The following is a 19993-nucleotide window of genomic DNA, read 5'->3' as shown; positions in this document are numbered from 1 at the left end:
TTCCAGCAAAGTATCAAAATTATGGGGAAGTGACACAATACATTCAGATAGCATGAAGATGGTTTGCATTCCCACAATTTCAGGAAGGGGCATAACTTCACTTCACTTCTTCACTTCACTTCACTTTATTTCTTAATTAGTCGCTCTCCACTAAGATGCTCCAAGCAACTTACGATCTAAAATAGTATTTACACAATATAAAAACATTCAACAGTGACTATTTGGCAAATTAGATCTGATTACTTAAATGCAAACCAAACAGCCAAGTCTTGAGTGCCTTTACAAAAAGTCGCAACTCCGACATTGCTCTAATGTATGGAGGCAATGAGTTCCACAGAATTGGAGCATAGGTCAAAAAAGCTCTATGATAGAGCATATAGTTGTATGAAAATGTCCTTGGCTCAGTCCCCCATGTGTCTAAGAAGGGTTGGAAACAAGTCCTGGTCTGAAATTTTGGGAAATACCTTCTGATCAGTGCAAACAATATTGAACTAGATGGAACAATGATCTGGTGTAAAGTAGCATCCAGCATTCCTACATCTGAATCCAACCCTCCATATGGCAGACAATAGGTGCAGCTCCCCAAAAAATACGGGTCTCCTACTGTCACAGATGCTTACTTTTGCTTTAAACTATTAGAGGTATCCACCTGTGATTTTAGATGGCTTACTGTTTGTACTTCTAAACATTCTTCAACAAATGTTGTATGCATTACTATGCAAATGACATGTACACAGAAATTCTCATTGGAATTCAAAAATTTCACCTGTGGATCAGAGTAGATGAAACCACTCTGTTAAAGATTCTGTATGTTTTCACTGTTTTGTTTTTGTTTGAATTGTAGATCCCTGTGTTGCTTCTTTGATTCCTTTGCCTGAAATAAATGTGCCATGACACTTTCTGCTAGGGTGCTGGTATTTGTATGTTCAACCACTTCTAGGGAGAGCAATTATTCCTAAATATGGTAATAGGTTCTGTGTTAAAAGCTCAAAATTGAGGATTCTCTTCCCCCTCCTCACTCCCACCTCCCGACAACTTGCTTTCACACAGAAACAGTTTAGGAAGAGGAAAATTTACATTTCACACTCTGTAGTTTTGGAAGCATTTCTAAAAGCAAAAGGCCTCTAGCAGCATAGTACTAAACTGGAATTAACCTCATTCATGGCCATCTCGGAATAAGGGAAGCTTAAGGGGAAAGTTCATATTCTATCTTTTCTGTAATTTGTAACTTAAACCACTGCAGAAAATGTTCTATTTTGGTTCTTAGGTTCAAAATTATAATTATGGGAAAATGGATTGGTGAAATATTTATTCAAACACAGAATAAAATAGAAACTACATTCGTGTTTTCTGCCATTGTACCCTACATGCTGCCTCTTCAACCCCATTCAATTTCTTCTAGTTAGTGGGTCCTCTTTCTCCCATAGTGTTCACATGGATGATCCAAACTGTTGGGGACTGTGAAGTGGTTAGTCATAGTCACACTTTGCAAGTCATCATATCTGATTTTTAGCAATGGGACTGTGAGGGAAAGGAAGCCAATTGAGAATAGTTAGTTACCCTTCCTAAGGCACATTCACACAATAACCATATGATTGTATACTCCATTATACATTATAAGTGTACAATTCAATGTAAATATAATAATAAATCAATTGTAAATAAATTTGAGAAAAAGCCCAGCTCTCTGGGACACTCTGTCTAAAATATAGAAATGTGATCCCCTCATGTTGTGAGAAAGTAGGAAAAGGTATGGAGAAATTTAAGGCTTTATTCCTAAGTATAATGCCTGGAAATTAAGTCGTTAAAACTGGGCCGGAAGGGGGGGAAAGCCCCTTTTACACTGTCATATAATCCAGATTACCAAATATAATCCACATTATCTGCTTTGAACTGGATTTTCTGGGTCTAAACTGCCATCTAATCCCATTCAAAGCAGATAATCAGGATTTTGTAGAAGGGGCTTTAGTTTTGAGTAGACCTGCTTAAAATATGTTAGAACAGTGATTCTCAACCTGTGGGTCCCCAGATGTTTTGACCTCCAATTCCCAGAAATCCCAGCCAGTTTACCAGCTGTTAGGATTTCTGGGAGTTGAAGGCCAAAACATCTGGGGACACACAGGTTAAGAACTACCGTGTTAGAAGAATCGAGTGCAAGCTTCTTGAGGAGACAGTCTAATGATTAGGGCTGGGCAACCACGGAAAAATTTGTTTCTAAAATTGATTCGTTTTTTGGGGTTTTTTGCGTTTTGATATTTAAAAGAATTCCGAATTTTTTTTTAAAAAAAGTTCGATATTTACAAAATTTCGTAAATGGTAAAAAAATTACAAAACAATAATGAAACAATAACGAATCGATTCGTTAATGGCGGACGCGACCGCGCAATATGCTAAAAAACCTCCAAATGGGACAGGGGGAACTTCTGAAGCTTCCCTCTCCCTCTGTTGTTGACTGTTGGTGTGATATTATAATTTTTTTTCACTAATTAAACAAAAAACAACTATAAAACTTGCCCCAGACATGCGGAAATAATAACAAAACGACCTCAAACCAATAACGAAACGAATACATAATGAAATACGAAGCATTTACGCAACGAATTGAAAAATTCATTTCGTTTTTAAGCTGCTCCAGAATGGTTCGTTATCGCTTCGTTAACAAAAAAATAACGAATTTTTAACGAATTACGAATTAACGAAACGAAACCCCCCAGCCCTACTAACGATTCTTTTACACTGCTACCTATATTTTTTGCATATAATAACATAATAATAAAAATAATACACAATTTTAAAATAATAAATTATGTAATCTATAATAATTAAAAAGCATATAAAACATTAAACTAGAATACCCAATTGTCCCAATAAGTACCTTCCAACTACATAATTATAGGGCTGTAATATAACACTTTACTTAGGGGATCCCTCGTTATCCGAGTAGGACACTCTTCCAAAATTAGTGTACTGGTGGTGGGTCCATAGGTGACTGTGGAGTCCTATTCTTGATCTGAATCTTCTCCCACAGTGAGGGAGAAGATTGTTTTCAGGTGGAAGGCGGTCCCGGTCAGGGTTGGCTTGATGCGCCTTCCTCTTGGCATGTTTCACTCTTTCGCCCTCCATTCATGCCTCTTCAAATTCTACAGCACTGCTGGTCACAGCTGACTTCCAGCTGGAGCACTCAAGGGCCAGGGCTTCCCAGTTCTCAGTGTCTATGCCAGAGTTTTTAAGGTTGGCTTTGAGCCCATCTTTAAATCTATTTTCCTGCCCAACAACATTCTATTTTCCATTCTTGAATTCGGAGTAGAGCAACTGTTTTGGGAGATGGTGGTCGGGCATCTGGATAATGTGGCCAGTCCAGTGGAGTTGGTGGCGGAGGATGATCACTTCAATGCTGGTGGTCCGTGCTTCTTCCAGCACACTGATATTTGTCCGCTTGTCTTCCCAAGAGATTTTCAGGATTTTCCGGAGGCATCGCTGATGGAATTGTTACAGGAGTTGCATGTGACATCTGTGGGCAGTTCACATCTTGCAGGTGTATAGCAGGGTTGGGAGGACAATAGCTTTATAAACAAGCACCTTGGTATCCCTACGGATGTCCCAGTCCTCAAACACTCTCTGTTTCATTCGGGAAAAAACTGCACTCACAGAGCTCAGGTGGTGTTGTATTTTGATGTCAATGATGACTTTGGTGGAGACGTGGCTGCCAAGGTAGTGGAAATGGTCAAAATTTTCTAATGTTACACCATTAAGCTGTATTTATGGCATTGGAGAGGGATTGTCTGGTGACTGCTGGGAGAGCACTTTGGTTTTCTCAATGTTCAATGACAGGCTGAGCTTCTCGTATGCTTCTGTGAAGGTGTATAGAGTGTCTTGTAGGTATTCTTCAGAATGCGCACAAAGTTGTTATCAGCTTACTGGAGTTCTTTAACAGATGTTGTTGTAACCTTGGTTCTCTTTCAGTCTGTCCAAGACTGTTGTCATGTCATCATGGAGGAGCCGCAGGATGTTCACAAATTTGTTAGGGCACCTGATTTTTTTGGAGGATGGTCCAGAGAGTGCTGCCATCCACTGTGTTGAATCCCTTTGCAAGGCCAATGAATACCATGTACAGTGGTTGATTTTGTTCCCTACATTTTTCTTGGAGCTGTCGTGCAGTGGAGATCAATTCCATTGTTCCTCTAGAGGGGCGGAAGCCATTCTGGGATTCTGGGAGGGTGTCTTCTGAGAGGGGTAGAAGGCGGTTTGCAAGGATTCTTGCCAGGATTTTCCAAGCGGAGGTTAGAAGGGAGATACCTCAATAGTTTCCACAGTATGTTCTTTCCCCATTTTTGAAGAGGGTGATGATGGTGGCATTCCTGAAATCTGCTGAGATTTTCTCGGTCACCCACACTTTTTCTATGAGCTGGTGAAGTTGTTGTGTCAACTCAGGTCCTCCCTCTTTAAAGATTTCAGCAGGGATCCCATCAGGCTGATGGCATTGCTGACTTCTTCCAAACTAGGCAGTGCTGCAAGTTCATCCCTGGCTTGTTGTTGCAGGATTTGGGAGAGAACCTCTTCGGCCACATTGGAGCTGCGATTCAGGGGGCTTTGGTAGTGTTCTTTCCAACGTAGTGCAATTGATTTTTTGTCCTTCAGAAGTTTGGTTCCATCTGATGAGCATAGAGGCTGTATGCCATGGTTTCTTGGTCTGCAGATGACCTTTGTGGCTTTGAAAAATCCCTGAGCATCATGGGTATCTGCCAAGTGTTGGATTTTTTTCAGCCATCTTTGTCCACCAGATGTTCTTGAGTTCTCTTTTCCTTCTTTGGATCTCAGCTTTTGCACTGGTGTAGATCTTTTTCTTAGCAGCACGCTTGATAACTCTCTGCCATGTTTGGAAGGCTGTCCTTTTCTTGTCAATTAGCTGTTGTATCTTGTTGTCATTTTCATCAAACTAATCTTGATGTTTCTTGGTTTGGTATCCAATAATTTCTTCACAGGCTGTGATGATGGAGGTCTTCAGTTTGTTACAATGTTCCTCAACATTTTCGAGTTGTTCTGAGGGGAGATGGTACTTGAGTGCTGTTTGGAGAAGGGCTCGTTTGCAGGGCTCCTGAAGGGCTTGGGTGTTCATTTTGTTCATGTCTTTCCTCCTTGGAGTCTGCACCTGGGGGACAATCTTGATAGTCATTGTGGATTGGATTAGCCTGTGCTCTGTCCAGCAGTTGTCAGCACCTGTCATGGCTCTTGTGAGAAGCTTGTCACAGCGGTCTCTGGCACATGTGATTACGTAGTCTAAGAGGTGCCAATTTTTGACCAGGGGTGCTTCCTCGATGTCTTGAAGTTGTTTTTCTGGCGGAAGAGCAAGTTGGTGATGACAAGGTTGTGTTCTGCATTTGGCAGCGGGGTGGTGACCCCACTGGACGCGACAGTCCAGTCAGGAGTCCAAGAGGAGCAGACTATATATAATATAACAACAACAACAACAACAACAACAACAACAACTTTATTTATAGTCTACCCTATCTCACTCCAGAGGTACTTTAGCCACCATGGCAAAATCCTATGGAATGCCAAAACTAAAAGCCTCAAGATTTTATCAAATTTATTAATGGCACTTAAAGCAGAATCATAGTTCTATAATAGTGTAGTGCGAAAGGGGCCCTAGATCAGTAATATGAGGAATTTGAGCCAACAAGAGATCCAAAAATGAATAGTCTGATATTACAATATAGAACAGGCAGTTGAAGTCCAAAACACCTGGAGGGCTGAAGTTTGCCCATGGTTAGCAGTTTGATTCATGAGACAGGATGAACTCCTGTTTGTCAGCTCCCATTTCTGCCAACCTAGCAGTTCAAAAACATGTAATGTGAGTAGATAAATAAGTACCACTTTGGTGGGAAAAGGCAAAAGAGATGCTCCAAGCAATCTTACCAGCCACACAATCAGCAGATGACAACATAGGCATCTCAACTTGAAAAATGGAGGAGAGCACCACCTCAGAGCTGGATATGAAGTACCACCTCCAGAAAATGAAAAGCCTCTGCCTTTGTTTGTGTTGTCTGTCTCATTTGTATATAATTGTAAAGGCATTTAATGTTTGCCTATGTATGGAAATGCTGAAATCCACTCTGAGTCCCCTAGGGGGAAGGGCAGGATATAAAGGGCAGGATATAAATAAAGTGTATTATTATTATTATTATTATTATTATTATTATTATTATTAATCTGACACAAAAACACCTCATGTCACAGCAAATGAGATAGATATGCTTGATTTCATATCACAAAATCACAAGTCGAACACTTCCCAAGCGTGTAGGACTGTGTGATGTATTTTCGAATGGTGTGTGAAGATTCAAGTAAGGTGGCCTTTTGCAGTTGACAGGTTGTGATTTTGCCAATGTTTATTGTTTCCAAATGCTGGCTGAGATCTTTTGGCATGGCACCACGTGTGCCAGTGACCACTGGGACCACCTATACTGGTTTATGTCAGAGCCTATTATTATTATTATTATTATTATTATTATTATTATTTAGCTCCAACAAAAGAGTAGCCATGTGGACAGGACTTTAAATTATTTAATGACAAAATGCCAGCATAGTCTTTTCAGGGATTTAAAGGGACCATCGCTTCCCTTGCCATTGCTAAGACTAATAAATTTATGTGGAAAAAAGACTCCATATATGTCTGCTCTAAGCAATTAATCTGCTCTAAGCAATCTGCTCACTATTTCTGCTAGTATAAAATGTCTTTTAAGTACAATTTAAATGGTATGGAGAACACAAAAGTCTTAAGATCACTGCTCAGAGGACTTGTCATTTCTTTGTGAAAGTTAAGAAGAAAGAGTTGGAAGGATCAGAACAAGGATTCAAGGTGTACTTTTGAAACAGGATAGTGGAAAGAAAGTCAGTCCATTGAAACAGGATAGTGGAAAGGGAGTCAGACAAAAGCTTCTAGAGATATGGATCATCTACACTAGAATTAATGTAGTTGATACCACTTTAACTGTCATGGCTCAGTGCTATGGAATCATGGAAATTCATGTATTACAAGGTATTTAGTCTTCCCTACCAAAGAGTGCTATTGCCTCACCAAACTATAGCTCCCAGGATTCTATTGCATTGAGCCATGGCAGTTAAAGATGTATCAAACTGCATTAATTATACAGTTTAGATCAGTTGTTCTCAACCTGTGGGTCCCCAGGTGTTTTGGCCTACAACTTCCAGAAATCGCAGCCAGTTTACCAGCTGTTGGGATTCCTGGGAGTTGAAGGCCAAAACATCTGGAGACCCACAGGTTGAGAACCACTGGTTTAGGTGCACCTTGGCTAAATTATGGACATGAATCCTGAATAATAGTGAAGAAAGGAAGATAATGACTTCAAGCACAATCATATTCTAGGAAAAGTGGGCTTCATGACAAACTGTCCAGACAAAATATTTGGGCTCAAGATGACTTGACTCTGAAGACTTTGATATTCTGGTGATAAAGAAGCCAGCTTTACTGCTACATGGAAGTGTCTCAACAGTGTGGTACTTGAAACAGTAGGATTTCTCTGATGTAGATTATGCAATAATTGCTGCCTAAAACAGCAAAACAAATATTTGAAGCAGGGCATGTGTTGCAAATGGCACTGTTGGCATTTTAAAATATTTTCAGCATAACATGTTTAGCAGAAATGCTGTGCTGTTGTTCTGTATTATTCTAAGTATATACAAATTATAAAATGTTGATTAACTGTAAAATCCCAAGCTGCTGATACTAACTGCTAGACTTCATTCTCTGACAGCCAAGCTCTTAAGTTTTAATATGAACAGAATTTTTAAGAGACAACAGCATGCACCTCTTATGGGACCAGGAACTTGAAACTCATATTTGTCTTGCTAGAATCCAAACAATGGCACATCTGTGGAACAAGGGACCGTTTTGTCTGATGTAAAATTACACACAAAAAGAAATCCCTCTCAACATTTAAGATGCTGTTTGGACTCAAAAGACACATTCAGTATACTTTAGGGACCAATTTAATTGCCCTCTACTGATCTACTCAAAATATCTTAGCTTAGAAAAATCACATCTAGCTTCCAAGATGGCTTGTAGATTTTTTTTAAAAAAGTACATGCAATAGCAAAGAACTTGCCTGTAAGAATACAAATTCTGGACATGCACTTGCTAATATCAGAATTTTCCAGATAGGATGCAGAAATTGCTAGGTGAATATGCTAGGCCTCTATTAGGCATGAGGTCATAACAATGATAGGTTTCTTCAGCCCTTAAAATTTATGAATACATTTATTTAAGATTCCTAGCAATTTATATTCATAGTGCAATATCCTCAAGCCCAATTGATATTTGAAGGGGCCATTTTCACCATTACTGTGTGATTTAACAACATGAGATAGACTTGGTACGTAAGGTTATTTCAGGTAAAAAAAAAAATCTCAGCTTTTATGTTGTTTGCAATCAGTTCCTCTGTAACTCTGAAGTGAGTTTCTCAATCTAGCATCTATCTTTCAGGATTGTGATCAGGCAACTAACTTGGTAAATATACAACTCTGTCCCAACTTTGGTTAACACAAGGCAAGGTTGTGTTAAGATGGCTTTGCTCCACATTACCTCAGACCAGCTCTGCCCAGTCATTGACCACCATGGAGATCATCTGGAGCCCATCTGACCTAAGAAGTCAGTGTAGATGTAACCCTGGAAACATAGGTGCAATTCTGGGGGGGGGGGGGGGGGGGTCAGGGGGAATAGAAGACTATATTTTCTTGTTTTACTTGTGGATAAATGAGTATCTAAACTAGATCTAAACTAGATGTGGTCCAATTCTGTACTTATTTTTCTACACATAAGTATGTTAAGGAAATATGACACAATTTTATACATGTGAGGCCCAATCACATACAATGTGATTTGATTCCCAGTATCTCTGCATGATTAGTACTTTTGCAAGGGAGATGGGTCTATACAGTGATTGAATTGGATGGCTTCTGGTCATATGCATTTTCAGTTATGAAGAAGAATAGAGTTTGTAATGTATTGTGCAAACACAAGAATAAAATGAAATTACTATACTGCTGCATTTGGTAGTGTTTTAAGTTTGTTTAGGCTGAACTAAATTCATCTACTTAAAATGATAGAGATATATAATTCATTTATTATTTATATTGCATCTTTCCTTCAGTGAATTAAATCACACAATGCTCTCTTCCCTTTTAATTTTATCCTCACAGCAATTTTGTGAAGTGAATCAAAGTGAGAGAAAACTACCACCACAAAGATATGTAAGTGGTTTTATGGTTTGGAAAAGGCTAAAACCAAAGCTTCCAAATGATACAAAACACTAGAGTCAGCTGAGACTGTATCTACATTTAAGGTTTGACTATTTAAGGTTTGACTACATTTAGAGTTGGAATCACATTAGCCTGGGGTGTCCAAACAATTCTAATACATTTTAACCCAGGGTAAGCCTTTTAATCCCGCTTGACCCCGAGTTTAAAAAAAAAAAAACCAGGAAAGATACAAATCTCCCAGGGCATAGCCTCCCAAATAATTCTGACTTAGAGCTATATTCAAGAAAAAAAACTCCTTAAAGAAGCTTTAACCCTTGAGGTCTTTCAGGGGAATAGACCAGTGGTGCCCAGATGTTTTCGCTTTCAACTCCCAGAATCCTAACAGCTGATAAATTAACTGGGATTTCTGGTAGTTGTAGGCCAAAACACCTGGGGACCCACAAGTTGAGAATCACTGGAATAGACAGAATAGTGACACACCAAACCTATCTCTTCAGTATAAAATATTTCCACTACAGATGCTCTTTTAGACAGTGGCTTCACTATGGAAGTGTGAGGGATGTAGACCCCCCTGGGTTACACCATTACAGGGGGTGACATCAACCTTCCTGATGCCACTGAGCTGATTCCCACAATTGTGCTGGGTACGGGGGATAATAGGTGGTAGTGGTGGTGGGGAACACAGAGACAGGATGGGTGGGCCCAGATTGACAAGGCTACAAGGGTAGTTGTAACTAGGGCTCTCTTGATCCTTGTCCACTCATGATTTGCTTCCTTCCTTCCTTACTCTGTGCAGCTGGGGAGGCAAGAGCCAGTGGCATCACTGTGTGAGGGATGCAAACATCAACCATTACTGCTCTTAGGCAATAGAGTTTGCTATTGTCTCATTTTTATTTCAGATGCCTTACTAGGGTCTCAATAAAGACCCTAATGGATCTACCTCTTGCCATTTCCTGTGATCTGGGTTACAGTTGTTAGGCACCAAGCTTCATCAATAACAAGAAATAAAAAAGAAAACTGTGAAGTTAAGTTAGCATCTTGCATATTTAAGTTGCATGTAATTAACCTGAGTTGCCATTTAATATGCACAAGATGGAGATAGGTCAAACAACAGATTGTAGATGTGTTGCTCTTACTCTTTATTAATTTAGAAATATGTTGAGAGAAAAAAAGCATGAGTCAGCCTCTCTGAGAGATTCAGTTTAAAATGTAGGTAATGAAATTTGAATAGGGTAATCAAGTGTGCCATCTATGTATGCTGTCATATACTAAATATTCCACAGTGTGAAGAATTTAGATATGTTGTAATAGGAAAGCCTGGGTGCTCGAAGCCTCAAAGGGTCACATATGAAAAAAATCCCATTATGGCTCCCTGTCCACACACCCCTTCACTTTGATCCCAGGACTCATCTTTTATTCACTTACCTTTGTCAAACCTCTCATAAATATTTATTTTCTTTTTTCTGGGAAGTATTGTGCTACTTTTATAAAGTAAGCCTTAGAACACCTCACTGTATGTACTGTTCCAAATCTAATGCTCTTGATACTCTTGGTAAGAGGAAACCACATGCTTATTGCACTTTGATACCCCTTCAACTGCAGTAACAGCATCCTATGGTGTCCTGAAAAAAATGCATAGGGTCATTTGTAATTCTTAGCCAAAATGCTGAAAATCTACAAATCCAAATAGCAGCAATGCTAGCAAAAAGTTTTAATTACTCTTCTATAGTGGAATCCTCTATAATTTTGGCACTATAATACCTCTAAGTTTCATGGCCATATCCTAAAGAAACCGAGAGAGCTTTAGTATATTCCCCTGAATTATACTGAACTAGAGCTCTGTAATCCATTAAATGGAACTATGTCATTTAAAGTGGGTAGGTAGGAAGGTAGATAGGTAGACAGACTTCAGCAAAAGGTTCGAAAAATACTTGCTTGAACTACAGCTGCTTTTGGTAAATGAAGCATTCTGGGTACTATAGTTAAAATTACTTTTTCCAAGCTGTGTACAGTTCCTAAAAAAAAAACATGGAAGCAGTCACCACTGCTAGGCTGTTCTTGCTTCAGAAGAACGATTTCAGGAAAAAGTGTCCAACCTTCGCTTTCACTCATCCATGCAGTGTTACCATCAAGACCCTTGTGTCTCACCGTAACAGCAATTCCACCACCATAGAAAGGTAGTGCCATTGTAGGTCTGACTTCTCCTCAATGGAAATTGTCCAACAGAAGTTAGGATATGAAAGTGTGTGTGTGTGTGTGTGTGTGTGTGTGTATAAATTTGTAAAATTATCACACAATTTTAAAAGATACAAAGATAATTTACATACACGTAAATATATCACTGGGAATATAAATCACACTCTACAAGAGAGTCAATTAGGCTGAAGTCCTTGGAAGGAGGAAAGAACAAACTGATGGCTTCAGATGTATTTCAGTCCGTCATCTGTTATAAAGCCAGACACGTTTCGACAGATAGTCTTTGTTACTGGCAGGTATATATCTTCAAGTTATCCAGTGTCTCCTTCAACCATGAAACTAATAAGAAAGTGGATAGCCACTGTCACCTTGAAAACATGACTAAGATACAGAATATAAATCAAAAACATGCATTACTTATGAACTTTAAAAGAATAAACCTATGCTCAATAAATCAGCACTAACATTTCTCCATGACACCACACAGCCTGTTACTTACAAAAGTTGACTTCCAAAGTTGCATTTATATGGCAAATGAGAGAAGGAGAAGAAGACCTACCTTCTCTCATTTGAGCTACATTATAGTGTCTTGGAACAGGGTCATTGTCTAAGGATAACATAAAAAATGCTCCCATCCATTCATGTCACTAAAACAAATCTAAACTTTTGATATTAATCACCAAAAATACAACATGAATCGAGAAACATGTTTTTTGAAAACAAGATTAGTAACAAGGAATTTACAAAACAAATGTTTTGGCATGAAACTAATAATTACGTATAATTTTTCTTCCTTCATTTGATATTCTATTATTAACAGTGCAATACTAAGAGATGAAATGTATGGAAATAATGCCCAAACAGAAACCAAAAAACTTGGGGACTAAACTAAATTAAAAGTCTATCTCTTCATTAAGATCTGAGAGGATTAGGGTTGAGATATTTAGTATATCTCTCTTGCTTTATATCTCCACACACAAAACCTGTATATCTTTCACACCTTGCTGAAATTCATAAAAAGGGTGCATGCACCCTTCCATTTTTAACACAAATCTTATTATCACTAATCTTTATCCCCTTTTCTTTTATAGGGTACATCTACACTGTAATATCAAGGCAGCTTGACACCACATTAACTGCCATGGTTCAGTACTATGGAATCATGGGAGCTGTAGTTTCACAATGTCTTTAGCCTTCTCTACCAAAGAATGCTGAAAGAGTCCATAGCCTTGAGCCAGGGCAGTTAAAATTGTGTCCCAGGAGCAAGCAAAAATACAGCAGAGTCCTTTCACATCAAAAACATGTGCTTCAGCTCATCTATCAGCAGAGTCCAACTGCCAAGATCCAACAGTCACTACCCACGTGCTATCAATCAACCATATTTTTATCAGACAGCATTTTCTGTGACTAGAAATACTTTGCCATTTCCATCTAACAGTCTTGGCAGTGAGTCTGTAATTGATTGTAGACACCTATTCTGGATCTGCATGATCTTTCATAGTTAGGAAATAGATTTCCATAGTCAAACCTTAATACATTAACTGACATGGACATTGTGTGGTATATATCATTCCTTGTGAATTGCAGGTGAATAGCTGTCAAATATTATATTAGTCGTTGTTTAAATGGTTGCTAAATGATTTCAACCTAAAGCAATTGAGCAAACACTGCCCCACAGTGAAATTGTCCCATAGGTCTGCTGCTATCTTCTACCATCATGTTGGTAGGTGTGCTAGCAAATCTCATTTTACTATGGAACAGCATTTCCCTTAGATTCTGTTCCCAATTAGGTAGTGATCCTGGTTTCATTTCTGAGCAGATCACTTCTGTTAATTTCTGAAACCTTGTACATCACTTGTTTGAGGATTCTGAGGGGATTAGCCCTATTACCCCCCCCCCCCCAAAAAAAAAACAGCTTCAGAACATGGACTTACCTGAAAAAGGACTCGAAGGTAAAATGTAAAGGTTTTCCCCTGACATTAAGTCCAGTCGTGTCTGACTCTGGGGTGTGGTGCTCATCTCCGCTTCTAAGCCAAAGAGCCAGCATTGTCAGTAGACACCTCCAAGTTCATGTGGTCAGCATGACTGCATGGAGCGCCATTACCTTCCCGCCGGAGCGGTACCTATTGATCTACTCACATTTGCATGTTTTCAAACTGCTAGTGCTAGGCTGGCAGAAGCTGGGGCTGACAGTGGAAGCTTATACCACTCCCTGGATTCGAACCTGCGACCTTTCGGTCAACAAATTTAGCAGCTCAGTGGTTTAACCCACTGCGCCACCGGGGGCTCCAAAAAGGACTCTAGGGAACTGCAATTACATCTAATCCCTGCCATTTGTGAGTAAGGTAAATTCTTCTTGAAGTGTATAGGTTGGAAACTATTATAGCTGAGAGAATAATTTGCATCAGTGGGTTTTCTATATGCATCTGTAAAAAAACAGTCCATTATAATTTCAACAACCAAAAATCAATTGTGTTTCAGTCAAATACCATAACAAATTTAATACTGGTGTGAATAGAGTTAAGAGATATAGCAATCTGAAGAGAGTTTATACTCCATATGCAAAAGATACCAGGCTCACTGCCAAGCATCTCCAGGTGAAGGATAGCAATAACCCTGTGTGGGACAGATAATATTCTGTTTCAGTATAAGAGGGAGTCCTAGGAAGGCAACACAATGTAGCTGTCACAGTGCTGTTGATCTCAGGATATTTAGAGGGATGGCAGGTTATGTAGATATGGAGAGAAGGTATCATATTAAAGAGCAGAATACAAAAACCTTCTGTTTGCCTGAAAATGTTGCCTAGGAGAAAAAGGGATTCTGTGCTGTTTGATGGAAAAATGTATTGAAAAACATTAGCAGGATGGATTCATGATGCGCTCCTCCTTGAGCAATGCTCTGCAGTTGTTAATAGTTATTTAGAAACTAGTGGCATTACATTGCTTTACTATTAAAAATTTAAGAAGTACAGTGTACTGTGTAATAAATATAATGGTTGGATTCTGCAGACTGCCATTGGATATACACTTTTTTTCAGAAGTGAAAGCAACTGAGCTCAATGGAACTTGCTCCCAAGTAAGAGAACACGGAAAAACAGAAAAAATCTAAAGGAATGCTGCTGTTTCTATTACTTAATTAACCTGAATTATAACATAATTTTGGTAACAGTTTTCCCTTGACATTAAGTTTAGTCGAGTCTGACTCCGGGGGGTGGTACTCATCTTCATTTCTAAGCTGAAGAGCCAGTGTTGTCTGTAGATGCCTCCAAGGTCATGACTACATGGAGTGACATTACCTTCCTGCCAAAGCAGTACCTATTGATCTACTCACATTTGCATGTTTTTGAACTGCTAGGTTGGCAGAAGCTGGTGCTAAAAGCAGGAGCTCACCCCCTCCCCGAATTTGAACTGCCAACCTTTTGGTCAGCAAGTTCAGCAGCTCAGCGGTCTTACCCACTGCACCACTGGGGCTCCTATACTTTTGGTAGGTACTTATATTTGCTTCCTAATTACACAAATACACATTCTATTCTGAAAGTTATTGCAAAATGTATCACTTCTATTCAAAGTTGGTGTATTCAGTCGAATGCATTTTATACAGTACAGTGTCTGCCATACCATATTTTTTCCGTATGTCCTTGATTAGGAATATCTGCAGAGTTTTCTAACATTCAGACAGAGGAATATAAAGAAAAGAATCACCTAGTGATTTTCCGTTGGAACCCAGCTTAGAGCTGCAAACAATGGCCTTTATTTCCATTATATATATTCTGAGAAATCACTTTCCAGTAATTTACTTTAATCATTACTCACTGAATGAAACATTAGCTCTTAGAAAAATGTTCAAAGGTATCAGGCTTTTAGAGACCAATGTATTTGTTAAAAAGAGAGATTTGAGAAAGCTGCAAAATGGCATCAATAACAGATGGAAGTTCCATAATGCCACCTATTTTTATATAGAACTTCAGCACTGTTTTCCAACCAACATGTCATTTTTTTTTGTATTGTCGAAGGCTTTCATGGCCAAAATCACTGGGTTGTTGTAGGTTTTTTCAGGCTATATGGCCATGTTCTAGAGGCATTCTCTCCTGATGTTTTGCCTGCATCTATGGCAAGCATCCTATAGATTTGAGTTTGTGGGGGTGATAGGAATCCATAAAATTATGAAAATAAGTGACAAGAGAGATGTCCCAAGGAATGGGATACATACTTTCATGACGGCACATCTTATCTTCTTACACTTTTGTTTTGCATATAGAAAAATATTTTTTAAAAAACACTAATATATTTTTGGTGAATAACAAGCATAATAGATAGTACAGAGCTTGGATGCTTCTGTTTCTATAAAGCAGAAATAGACTGCTGGGTAGCCTTCTGATGTTAGCAGTCTTTGGTTGCATTGATTTTTTCCCCAAAATGCTGAGTTATTCCAACTGGAGAGGATGTGATTACATGTATTAAAATATTATCAAAATAAAAAGTGTTGGCACAAACAGAAGATTACATAACAATTTGTTAGTCCTAACCCTTTCTTCAGAATCTATCTTTGACAGAAATGTTTATTTTGAGGGGAACTATCCATGCCCGTCTCTTGTATAAGATGTATTTCAAACCTGTTCTCATCAAGAATTTTAGAATGATTTTCAGAACAGATATTATATTGCTGTTTGTGGCAGTCATTAGGGAAAAAAATAATTAGGAAAATGGAATTAATGAAGAAGTCTTACCTTAAAAGCTTACCTGTCCGTTCTTGAGGCTGGGAAGCAAAGAATTCTGGTGGAAGAGAAACTAACAGATGGGAAAGGAACTAGAATAAGAAGCCATATCTTAAGTCAATATTTGAGGAAGCCAAGGCTATGTGCTAAAAAGGGAAGGTTAGAGAATTGGCACTACAGGTAAATCGATAATTAATGATCCAAAAACTAGGACATTTGAAGATATGGTACAACAGCGCCATCTATCCTCCATCTGATGTAAATAGCAGGTAATTCAGCCCTATGGTATTCTAATAAGAATATAGGAAAATAATGTATTGTCATTACAGAAGGATTAATAAGGGAAATGCTTGCTTTGAATAAGTTAGAGATACATATATGAAGATATATGGAGTCGTATATGTGTAAAGAGATATATATGAAGTTATGATTCATTCTAAAGATTCACCTTTACATAATTCATCTAGGAATGTGACTGGTCAGCTGATGAAAAGGGGAACAGTGGAAATTATAGTATTTTGCCAACAAATGTTCTTGGCCGCGGTTTCTCGAGGACAAACTGATAATGATTAGATTGTTAAATGTCAAGACCCATATGCGCATGTGCAAACTAGGAAATTCTGCCTATATATACTGGTTGCTTTGGGGTATTGCTTTGTGCCACATCAGCCATTTTGGACGCTGGAGCACCCTTACCCTGGGTAAGCATTAAATTCTGTGAACTTGCAAAAGCTGTCTCTGTCTCTTCCTTCTTCACTGATCTCCTGGATTTTTGGAAATTGGGGACCCTCCCGTAACATATGGCGCACCAACGGGGGCTGGAGAACAGGGAAGAAGGAAAAGATGAGCCTTTTGGGGGGCTAATGCCTCATTCGGGGGTGAGAGACAAGGCATGGATCAGGGGAGATGAAAAAGGGTACCCACAAGAAAAAAAATAGTCTCCACTGGCCTGTTCCTTCCTCGGCCCCTTGACTGAAGTGCATTGAGAAGTAAACAGCTGTGCAGTTCCAGAAAAAGGGAGAAGCTAGCTTTTAAGGTATAGGAAGGCATTTGTGGAGATGCCAAGGGAAACATTTTGGGGAAACATTTTTTCAAAAGAGGTACTGCAGACCTCAAGAAAAATCCCCCTGAGTGATGCTTTCACAGAAATCTCACTCTCAGGTTGGAAAGGTTGGAAAGGTGCACTTTTAAAAAGGGAAAAAGTGTTCAGGTTAAAAAAAAATATGTTGACCATATGTGTTGTGTGTTATGGAATCTGTCTGTGTCTATATGCATCATCCCTTCTCGCTATGTTGCAACCCTATGTTTGTTTCTGTTTTTGCCTTGTTTCTTTGTCAAATGTCAGTATGTTCATAATGAAAAGAGACTAATGGTTATAGGCTTCCGGGAAAAAGCCAAAAAGCCAAAAAGAAAGAAAAGAAAAGGAAAAACTGAGAAGAAAAAAAGAGGAAAAGAGAAAAGAAAAACATGTGAAATATGGTGCCTGTCTTTTGGAAAAAGGGAAAATGTCTGTTTACATTTCCTGAAAACTTGAATGTGTGTATGGCTAGCAAAAAGAATGTGTGTAGCTGTTTGCGTTGTGAGAAAAATAATCTTTACAGGTTTCAAACAAAAGGAAAGAGGATAATTCAGGAAAAACTTGGAACAATATGATGATGGGGAAATGCCAAGTATGTGGGTAAGAGAAACCAAGAAGAAGAAAGTTAAGGTATGTTGAGATATAGGAAAGCAGGGGTAAGTCAGAATAGAGAATATGGTTAATCACGGGAGAAAAACCAGAGTGTGTGATTACCATGTGGAAAAGAAATGAAAAGAGAGAGAATGAGAATGTAAAAGAAAGTCATACAGAAGTAAAGAGTGAATAAAGATAATGAAGGAAGAAAATTGTTGAAATGTGTGAGATTGAGAAGTGTGAGAAGTGAATGATTAGATTCCCTTTTGAGGAGGGAATTGCAGTAAAGAATAAGTGAATGCATGTATGAAATTAGTTGTGGGATGAATTAGATTGTTGTGTGAGGTTGATTGTGTGTAAATACTTGGTGGGGTTAAAAAGGGAAATTATTATGTGTTGAGAGTATTCAAGAGTGGCCACTTGAATGCCCTCACTGGAAAAGGAAAAATTGGAAACTTTTTGAAAGAAAAAAAATTGATATTAGTTTTGAACTGTCTCAGAGAGAGAAAAAAAGTAGTAACAATTCGAGATACATTTAAATATAGAAGATTTTGTGGGGAGAGCTGTGATAAATTGAATGTTATGGGGTTACTTTGTCAATATATTGAGATGTTTTTTTAAGGTTCAAAAATGTTAGTAATTGAATTGGTAGGGGAATGAAGATAAGCTATTGCAATATGATGTGGAAGTGAAGGAAAATTAAGCATTAAGGAAAGAAGTACAGATTTTGGAAATGTTAATTAATTTGGCCTGTTACAGTATCCCCCTGTCTTGCCAGAGGATTTGAAGAGATTGAAAGATCCTGAGGAGTGTGACATCTGAAACAGGAGTGGAAAGGGGTCTGCTACTTGATGAATTCCCACTGTTACAAAGGAGTGCCAAATCGTGGATGAACTGAGCCTGCTTCAAAAGAAGACTATACAGCAGAGGGCCCTGACTTACAGCAAATAAACTTAAGAGTTGGATGACTGAATAAAGAACTAATTCAACCATACATAAATAAAATAAAAAGACATATTTCAAAAGACTTAAACCAAAAGAAAATAAAATTGCCCTGAATAGGGGAGAGACCTAGCTTTTGGAAGCTGCAAGCAAGAAAGAAGAAAGAAGAAAGAAGAAAGAAGAAAGAAGAAAGAAGAAAGAAGATTGAATGGACTTTTGGGGTGAAGAGGGTGTGATTGTGGGACTCCTTATAGCATTGGGATTGGTTTGGTTGGGTTACAATTATAAGCATGTTTTTTGGGGGAAAGCCTATACATTTCGGCATGTGGTATACATGTTACCTGATTATGTTGAGTATGCTTGTCCCGAAGATAGTGCAGGGAGGATGGGAGCAGAACATATTCCACCAGATGATTCGGGATATAGCGAATGAGACAGAAGTTACTGAATGTTGGATTTGTAGTCATGGGCCTACTTCCCAGCGTGAGGGATGGCCACTAATGGTAGGAATATTATTAAGTCAAAAAGGATGGAGCACTTTACGGCCTCAAAATTATGAGATGACTGAAACTTTACTTGATCCAGGACAAGCTATAGTGACACATGAAGGGACTTCACCGGAGGCCCCAGCATGCATTACTTGGGAAAAAGATGAGAGGTGGACACAAGATCAGGGAAACCCTCTCCACACACACCAAATAGAACTTGGTCATTATCCCAATTGTAATCTCCTTCTCCATGTATTCAAAACAGAGGCTTCTGAAGACATTAGCCTCTTAGCCCGTTTAGAACACTCAAAAAGGATAAAAAGGTTTGATGGAGTTATTTCACCGGAATTAGGTACTCACATTAAACAGGCCCAGGCAAAAGTGGCCAGCCGGAGTCGTGACCCACCAAAGGCTCCTATCAAGGAGTTGCCTCGGGGCCAGGGGGAACCACCCAATGAAAGACCACAGCAGAGTCGAGGAGAATCAAATCCTGCAAAAGTGGTAAAGGAGGTGGAAGCCCATCAGGAAGTGCCTAAATCTTTGGTAGCCAAAGGAGGGTTATCTCCGGGGTTGTATTGGATCTGTGGCCAGTGGGCAGGAAAGATTTTGCCGCCTTTTTGGGAGGGTACGTGCACCATAGGTACCCTAATGCTAGCAGATGTGACAATATACACAGAACAACAATCCCAAATGATTTGGAGA

Source organism: Anolis sagrei, chromosome 2, assembly GCF_037176765.1.
Source record: "Anolis sagrei isolate rAnoSag1 chromosome 2, rAnoSag1.mat, whole genome shotgun sequence".
NCBI classification, from domain to species: Eukaryota; Metazoa; Chordata; class Lepidosauria; order Squamata; family Dactyloidae; genus Anolis; species Anolis sagrei.
Note: the sequence above shows the minus strand (reverse complement) of the source record.